Genomic DNA, 8,920 nt, shown 5'->3' with positions numbered 1-8,920 from the left:
CTCCTGCAACTTGCTTTGGCCAACAGGATGTCGATGGAATGAGGCACTTACTTCCGGGGAACATTTGAGGGATGGCATGTGATCCTCCACGTGAACCCAGAAGGCCTAAGGGGAGACAGTCAGCTTGGGTCCTCTGCCATCCACTGAGCCCCGCCTTCCACCACCCCATCCCTGAGCCCACGGTGTGTGGGATAAACACGACCCTACTTTCCACATTGAGATGTTGAGGGCCGTTACAGCAGCAAACCTATCCTACCCTGACATCATCCACCTAATAATGCAGGTGCACACACACACAGACACACACACACAGACACACACACACACACATTTGCCTTGGGTGGTCACACGCCCTCCTTTGAGCCTCATTTTACACTTTAGGAAACTGAACCTCAGCGAGGTCGGGATTCAAAGCTCAGAGTCGAATCTGATTCCAAAGCCCACGGGCCTGATCCGCTCTCCACTCTGCTCAGATGCATCCTGCTCTGGGAGAGAGGCGACGGTTATGCCTCTCCAAGCTTTGTGGGGCCCACGGTCCTTGTTCTGGACCATAACTTAGAGTTTGATTTGTTGACACAAGTAAACTTTTTTTTTTTTTTTCCTAAAAAGCAGGTTAAAGCCCAGGAGCTCACAGGGGGACCGTGGGGGGGACCAGCATAGCGTTCTTGAGTGAGGTCAGGAAGGCCCCGGCGGCGCTGCTGGGTGGGGTGTGCCGGCTCAGCTGGGATCAGCGTGACAGTCACAGGCTGCTACAAGCCTGGACTGGGGGCTGGAGGACACGGGTCCCAGGCCCTGCCCGGCCAGCCCGAGTGAGTCACTCTTCTGGGCCTGCCGCCCAGATGTGGAGTCAGCATCTTGGCTTTGACCTTGCCTGCACATGAGCATCACCGAGGGAGCTTTTAAAAGACGACTCTCTGGCTGCCCTCCGAGAATGTGAGTCCGCAGAGGAGGGCCAGCGCTCGGACCTCCGTGGTTTTTGGAGGCTTTATAATTTTCTAAGGATTTGGACGCACAGGCTGATTCAGGTGCCCCTGGTCTAGATCATTCCAAAACGCGTTTCTGCTCTCTCAGGGGCCACCCAGGGAGCACTGCCGTGTCCCTTTGGTCGTGGCTGTTTGAGCCATTTCCCTGGTTCACCTCAGACGTCTGGGAGAAACGTGTCAGAGGCCTCTGCCACAATCGGGCAGCCACTCGACCCCCAGCAATTCCCAGGGCTTCCAAACCCACTTCTCGAGGGATGGCGCCTCTTCTGGGTACAAAGAACAGGTGGGGCTGAGAAGGTTAGTTAAGCAGAGGGCTTCCTGGAGGTGGCGCCTAATCTCACCCCAAAGGTGGAGCTCCCAGGCCAGAGAGGTCTCATCCTGAACAGGGTCCCTGGGCTCGGCCTTGGACATCGCCCTCCCTCAGAATCCCATACACCAGAACACAGAACAAGGTGGCTACCCCTCAAAGCTTCCTCGGGCCTGGCTCCCAGGAGAGTCCTGCTCCACGCCCTTCCTCCCCCTGCCTTTGCCCCTCTGACACCGTTAGCGTGGCTGGGTTGGGGGAGCGACTGCAGCAATGCCGAGGAGCCTGCAGAGAAGACCTCCAGCTCCCCCGCCGTTCTCCGTGGGACTCAGGGTGGCTTCTTGGCTGGCGTGCCGCGGCCAGGCCACTGGGGACTTGCCCGGCCTGAGCTCGGGGCTCCACAGCTGAGGGCAAGGCATGCGGTCGCTTAGGGGGTTGAGCATCTCCCAGTGCCCAGGAGTCTGGTGGAATCGAGCAGCGAGGTAGCCGTCCAATGAAGGCAACCAAAGGCTCACTCCCGCTTCCTCATCAGCAAGGAGATGCTGCTTAACAGAACAGACAGAAAGCCTCACCTGGCTCCCATGTCCCTCTCTGTGGATCCTGAGCCACACCACGTAAGGGACATCTAGGGAGGTGGCCGTAGCATGGCCTTTCTCTATGAGACCAGGGTGTCTTACCAGAAGAGACTCAGGGGAGCCACTGGCTTTGCTCCTCCTGCCGGCAGAGCAGCCCCATGGCGCCTTCTCGACCCCAGGACCATGACCCAAGCCAAAGGTGGACACTCAACAGACTGAGCCACCCAGACACCCCCCCTGCCTCCTTTTTCCCTTAAGATTTTATTTATTTATTTGAGAGAGCATGAGAGACAGACTCAGGTAACCTTCACCGGCTCCATGCTCCACAGAGTCATGGAGGCACAGTCCTGGCGCCACAAGCCACATCTGTACCATGACTTTGCCTCTGCGTTGTGACATAGGGAGGCTGGAGAAGGCCCATGGCCCCAAATAATGACCATCTGCCCATCACGGCACCAAAGTCTACCTCCCACTGGTCTGGTTTCTACATCTCACCAGCTTCCAGAAAGGATCTGAAAAGCTGGGTCATGCGCGGCAGTGACAGGCAGCAAAGTATCCAGAGAAAGGAAGGAGACCAAGGGGGTAGGGTGGGGAAGGCTAGGGTGCGTGAGGGTGAGCAGCAGGAAGAAAGACTGTCCCAGAAAACCAAACAGAAGGTATTCCTGAAATCCACTGCCAAACTTGGCCTTGAGCATCCTGACAGATGACATAAAAACAGGAATTAGGTTAGAGCACAAAGCCCTTAGTTGTCTGCAAGAGAAAATACATCAGAGCGGAAACGCCAACATTTTTCAGCTCAGAAAGGATAGAATATTTTGTTTTAAAGATCTTTGTATAAATTTCAGTGAACAAGAAAATAGTATCTCCACGAGTCATTTCACCAAAATGGCCCAGTCTAGAAAGAACAATAAATTATCATTTTGTGGTGATATTTCTATGGGAAACCAAACTACTACATTCCGGGGACGCCTGGGGGGGCTCAGTCGGTTAAGCAGCTGCTTTCCGTCCAGGTCATGATCCCAGGGTCCTGGGATCGAGCCCTGCATCGGGCTCCCTGCTCAGTGGGGAGCCTGCTTCTCCCTCTCCCTGCGTGTGTTCTTGCTCTCAGATAAATAAATAAATCTTAAAAAAATAAAATAGAGTAATACATCCCAGGCTTCAGTTTGTAGTGACTGTGCTGGGTTTTTATGACTATAAGTATATACTTGCGGCTTCTATAGGGTCTGACCCAAGGACATTAATCTGGGTTTCCAATAGCAACACCCCCCCGGGGGGGAGCAGGGGTGAGGGCTGGTGGGGTATAGGACAGCAAGGTTGAGGGGTCAGCGCTCAGGAGCCAGGTTCTCCTCCAGCAGCGACAAGCCATCTGCTACCAGACCAGCAATATGGAAACACATCCGCGGTCTCCCAGGCCCCTAATGCAGCATCAACGCTCTCCCCCCTTGGGGTTCTTGGCTGCACCCACTCTTTCTTCACCTCCTTCTCTGGTTGCTTCTGCCCAAAGTGCTTTCCTGAGCGCCCCTCTCATCCCGGGGGCCTCTCTTCTCACTGCCTGTGTTCAGTATGTGTTTACTGACTCAATGAAAGAACTATTGACCAAACAGCCGCCCCACCAGCATCCCCAACTCACTGTCCCCTCTCCCCATCCTCGCCCTGCCCTGCATGCCCGTGTCTATCAAGACGACCATTGCCAGGGGCTCAGAACCGCCCCGCCCGGCCCCCGCCGCCGCCTCACAGTCCTCCCCAGTTAAGTGCCTCACTGGCCAACCTGCCTCTGGTTCTCTCGCCGATCTCTCCCTCCTCACACCAGCGTCCTGCTTCAGGTCCTTGCTTCCTCTGATGGGACCCGGAATGGTCTTCCTGTGTCTGTTCTCTCCTCCAATGACTCCGAGGCAGTCCTGCCAAGATCTCCCCAGATACACCCTGCACCTGCCACGGCACCATTTAAAAACAAAACAGGGGCACCTGAGTGCACTGTCAGTTAAGCGGCCAATTCTTGATTTCGGCTCAGGTCGTGATCTCGAGTTCATGGGATCGAGCCCCATGCCAGGCTCTGAGCCCAGTGGGAATCCGCTTGTCCTCTCCCTCTGTTCCTCCCCCTGCTCACACCCTCTCTATCTCTAAAATAAATAAATAAAATATTTAAAAACAAAAGTTCCCAGTAGTTCCTATTTTAGGTGGGTTCCTCTGGGAACAGATTTCAATGGGAGAATGGCATGCAGAAGTCTGGGGAGTGCTTTTGAGACACTGATCTGTAAGGAAGCAAGGAGCACCTTTCTTCTCTCCTCTACTTCTTAGCGTTCTCTCCATCTCTGCTGGGCTGAAAACACGCCTCCTAAAGAGACCTTCATTCCCTAATTCCCAAAACCTGTGAAGATTGCCTTCAACAGCAAAAGGACATAATTGAGATGCACAGCTTGTCAGCATCTTGATTTGGGACTTCTAGCCCCAAGGTTGTAGTGATGTGTTACAGCGACCCCAGGAAACTGTTAGATCATGCTGCAACATCTTTCTCAGATCTCACCTCTTCTGTGAAGCCCGCTCTGATTACCTCTGATAGAAACTTTCTCTCCCTCTACTGACCCTTTACTCGGCTTATCCCAAGACCTTGCATCATCTGTGTTGTAACACAGTGGTAAGTCTGGATATGTGAGTTTATTAAATACTTTGTATATAAAGGTTGGTGCCTGCTCTGGATTTTAAAATCTCTAAGAGCAGGCACCAAGCTTTATATATGAAGTATTTAATAAACTCACATATTAAGTAGTTAGCATAAGCCAGGCTCTGTTCCAGAGACTTAAGTCCTGCATTTGGAACATATACGCTTTTGCAAATTTAATTTTGTCAATAGTTCTTTGATTGAGTCAATGAATATATACTGAACACTTCCTCTGAGCCAGACACTGGGGGAGACAGGAGTGAAAAAATAGATGCCCCTTGTCCATAGCATCCTGCCAAGAGTCCCTGTCCTCATGAGAGACAGAAAATAAACAGATTCATATGCATTTGTATTTATTTAGTGAAAGAAATGATGGATGTTTTGAAGGATCTCAGAAGCAACATATGAATGCCTCCGGATGCCTGATGCGGAAGAGGTAAGAGAAGTGGAGTGAGAGGTAAAAGCACACTTAGCCTCCAACCACCCCCCCAAATTAGCCACCCGCACCTCAGCAAGCCCATCCTGTCTTTCTTCTATGCATTTAGATACACCAAATCAACCCATATATGGTTATTTTTGCATAAGTGGAAAAGTACCTTTGCATATTGCTACTTGGCATAGAATTTCACATTGAGTAAACATCTTCTCTAAATGCAGTGCCCGTGGGATGAGCAAACTTCTCCCTCTTGTAAGGCCTACTTGATGGTGAACCTCAAAGCCAGGTCCACGGGTGGCACCTGGTCCTTCCGGCTCCCGTTAATGGGCACATGCTTTGGCAAGCCCCCCCGCAGCGGGTACAAAGAAGAGGTGTGAACAAGGTGCCATTCGTCAGCCACCTGGGCGAGGCTTGAGGGACTCCTCCCCAGGACCCCTGGAGCACAGTGTATAGACGGTGTTTGCGTGCCCAGCACTCCACCCAGCAGTACTTGCTGGAGAAGCAGAAGGCCCCTTCCTGCTTAGATGCCTGTTACCGCACCCGTCATAAGAAGCAAAAGCCCTAAGAAATCACTGAGTTGGAAGAGACACTCCAAAAAGCCTTTCTCTGCCTCCAGGAAGCCCGATGTCTAAGTCATGGACAATAGCTGGGTATTTTCCAGCTTTTAAAGCTATTGGAGGAAATTGGAACATGTCTGATCCCATCCTGGGCCAAATTTCAAAATACATTTTTGTAGACAAATTAACTTCCTAGCTGTGTCACCTGACTCACTCCTAAACCACACTGTCTCCTTCCATTGACTGCGCGCCTCCCGGTAAGAGATTTTGCCGTCTCGTCATTACCGAAAAATCTGCATCCTTGGTTCCAGCTCATTCCTCTTCTAGGACTTAAATACACCAGACATTTAACATTGCAATTTTGAAAGGAGAAATACAAGTCGCTCTTAAAATACATATAAAATATTTGTTAATTTTTGTTCGATGTTTATCTCTCCACGTTTCTAACATGTTCCCCGCTTTTACTTATGAGCTCTGCTGTTCTGCAACCCTGCTGACGGGCTCCTGAGTCAGCGTCACTGTTTCCAATTACTGAGCATCTAGAAGTAGTTCCAGGCAACTGCTTAGCGTTAACGTTCCCACCACCAAAACCTGAGGGACAGAATTCTTGCTTACAAATGCCGGAGTTAAGGGTTGAGAGACAACATCCATTATAACCTCCTGTTTTCACTCACTCATAATTGTCCAAAAATGGTCCTTTTGCTCCAAATCATTCCATGCTCTGTTTCCACCCCAGGGATGAAATTGCTCGGGAGAGCTGAACAAAAGTGGTTTAGCCAGTTTGGAACCCGGGCGACTTGGAGGGGAGAATATCTTTCTTTAGCTGAAAAACAAGTAAAATATCTCTCTGGCTGGGGACAACCCCCAAACAGCTGTCCCCTTACGACATCAGCTCTCTTGTGTGGGTGGTCAGCCTTCTCCAAGGGAGGAAGTGTCTGTGAGGGGAGCGGAAATCCAGAATTTCTAAAAAGAAATCATAGGCAGTGAAAGTATGGATTCGAGCTCTCTGTGCCACCGTGGGGTGGGGGCAGCGGGGCAGCAGGGGGAAGACTAATGTTTTATTCTCTGGAGATTTCAGGGAGTCCTCTTTCCCTGGGATTGGCTGCCTTCTGTGCTGTGGTGGTGAATGTTATATGAATTAAGTCAAAGCGTTCTTGAGTTTGGGATTGGGTTCTGTCCCTTACTACCTGTGTGACCTTGAATTCATTATAGAACTTCCCTGAGCTTTGAGAGCCTCATCATGAAAGTGGGATCATAGTGGTCTCCCCAACATAGAAGTGCACTGAGGATGAAATGAAGTGATGCACACAGGACCCTCGGCCCCATGTCTGGCACCCCAAACGGGTGGCCTGGGAGTGGAGTGGGCTAGCAACAGAGAAATAAGCACGAGTAACCGCATATTGAATTTGCCCGCTGCGTTGACACGCGGCTTTTCTGCCTCCCTGCCCCCCTTCGGAGGACCGGGCCTCAGTTTTCATTTCATTTTAGAAAACCACCACTTCACCGTCTCAGCCCGTGTGATTCCGGGGTCGCTGCTCCCGGCTTCATCAGCACAGGTGTATCCGGAACACGGTTCCAACAGATCAGAGGTTGTGAGCCCCAGGATTTCCCCAGAGAATCTGGGGTCGGGGAGAGAAACCCTTCTCTTTCCTCTGTGAGCACCGGCCAGCAGGGATTCCCATGCAGAGCTCCAGTTGTCTCTGGTCACCTTCGCCGAGAATGGCTCCATCAAGGAGAAAGGCAGGCCCTGGAGGTGGTGTGAGGAGTCCAGAAGGCACCGTCTGGGTGCCTGGGCCCTGCCTCCAGACCGCTCTGTTTTGTGAGACGATACATTCCCCTTTTTGCTCAAGTTGGCTTGTGTCGGGTCTTCTGCTGTTGACGTGGGTCCTCTTTGGAGCAGGAGCTCGAGGCTGAAGGCATCCGGCAGTGACGCAGGACTCTGCATGGTGCTTGGTCGATGCCCGCTCTCTGCCCCCTTCCGCTGATGGCTCCGGACGAGCCCTTTTACTGAGTTCTCTGCAGGAAAGTTCTCAGCAGCGCAACCAGCTGGACGCTGACGTTCCAATATCCTGGGCATCTGTAATGTGAGAGAGCTAGAGTACAGAGCAGGTCAGAGTCCGCTCCTCAGTCCGGGGTAACAGGAGAAATTAAGAGCTTATCTCTAGAGTCAGGCAGACTCCAGGGACTGGTTTTGAATTCTGGCTCCACTCCTTGCTGTGTGACCATGTGCAAGTTACTCAACCTCTCTGAGCCACATTCTCTTCAACTATAGGAAGAAGCTACTCAGGTTGCCTAGGGAAAGGCATTGTTTCACTCTGCGCCTCATCTCGCATTTCCATCCCAGCCTAGAGAGGTAAGACTTCTGCTCCTTTACTGGAAACAGAAATACTGGGAGAGACCATGTGACCTCACTCCACCCTGTCACTTGGTCCTCCCCATGGAAAGGAAGGTGACGAGTCTAACTGGTGCGAATGGGGAGAGCAGACATTCAGCCACATTTCCCCCCTCGACGGGGGCGGATCCGAAAGGTGAATCAGTGAAGGCCTCGGTGGCTGCCCGGACGGGGCATGTTCAAGTGCAGTGAGCCATGTGCTCCCGGGGTCCACCAGAGGGACCTGAGCAGGGCTGCTCGCACCACCAGCCGTGTCCCTCCTCCAGCCTCCCCACCCGTGCTGTGGGTCTGGACACCTTTAATTTAAATTGGGAAGCTCTCCAGGCCGAATCTCTCACTTCCAGGGCAGGAGCTTTGCTCCTTCGGTCTCTTGCTAATTCTGTACGTATTTCAGAACGATAAAGTGTTTCTGGCACCCTGGGGTGAAGGGGGTTTCTCCTACAAGACTCCATTATTGCAAGCTTTAACGCAGGGGAATGGACTTGACTATTGCATCAAAAGTAAAATTCTGTTCAAGTTAATAAATAGTATTAGTTTGGGAAAAGCTATTTGTAACATTGATAGCTTTCAAAGGTATAATATAGAGTATATTTTAAAAACTTCTGCCCGGGGCACCTGGGTGGTTCAGCTGGTTGAGCATCTGCCTTCAGCTCAGATCATAATCCCAGGATGCTAGGATCAAGCCTGGAATCAGGCTCCCTGCTCGGTGGGAATGTCTGCTTCTCCCTCTGCTCGTGCTTTCTCTCTCCGCTCTCTCTCTCAAAAAAAGAAAAAATCTTAAAAAAAAAAACAACTCCAACCAATCACTAACAAGAATTCAAGAAATACAATAGAAAGACAGACAAGGAGGGAATTATATATTAGGCATTTCCCTAATATAAGGCAACAACCTCCTGGAAACCAAGCCTGATTTTCAGTTAAGATAAGCAGCAAAACGGAAACTTCAGGATACTTCCAAATTGTCATTCAGCCCCGTGTTTATTCCCTACCCCACATGCTATCATACAGAGTTTG

Source organism: Mustela nivalis, assembly GCF_964662115.1.
Source record: "Mustela nivalis genome assembly, chromosome: 16".
In the NCBI taxonomy this organism is placed as follows: domain Eukaryota; kingdom Metazoa; phylum Chordata; class Mammalia; order Carnivora; family Mustelidae; genus Mustela; species Mustela nivalis.
Note: the sequence above shows the minus strand (reverse complement) of the source record.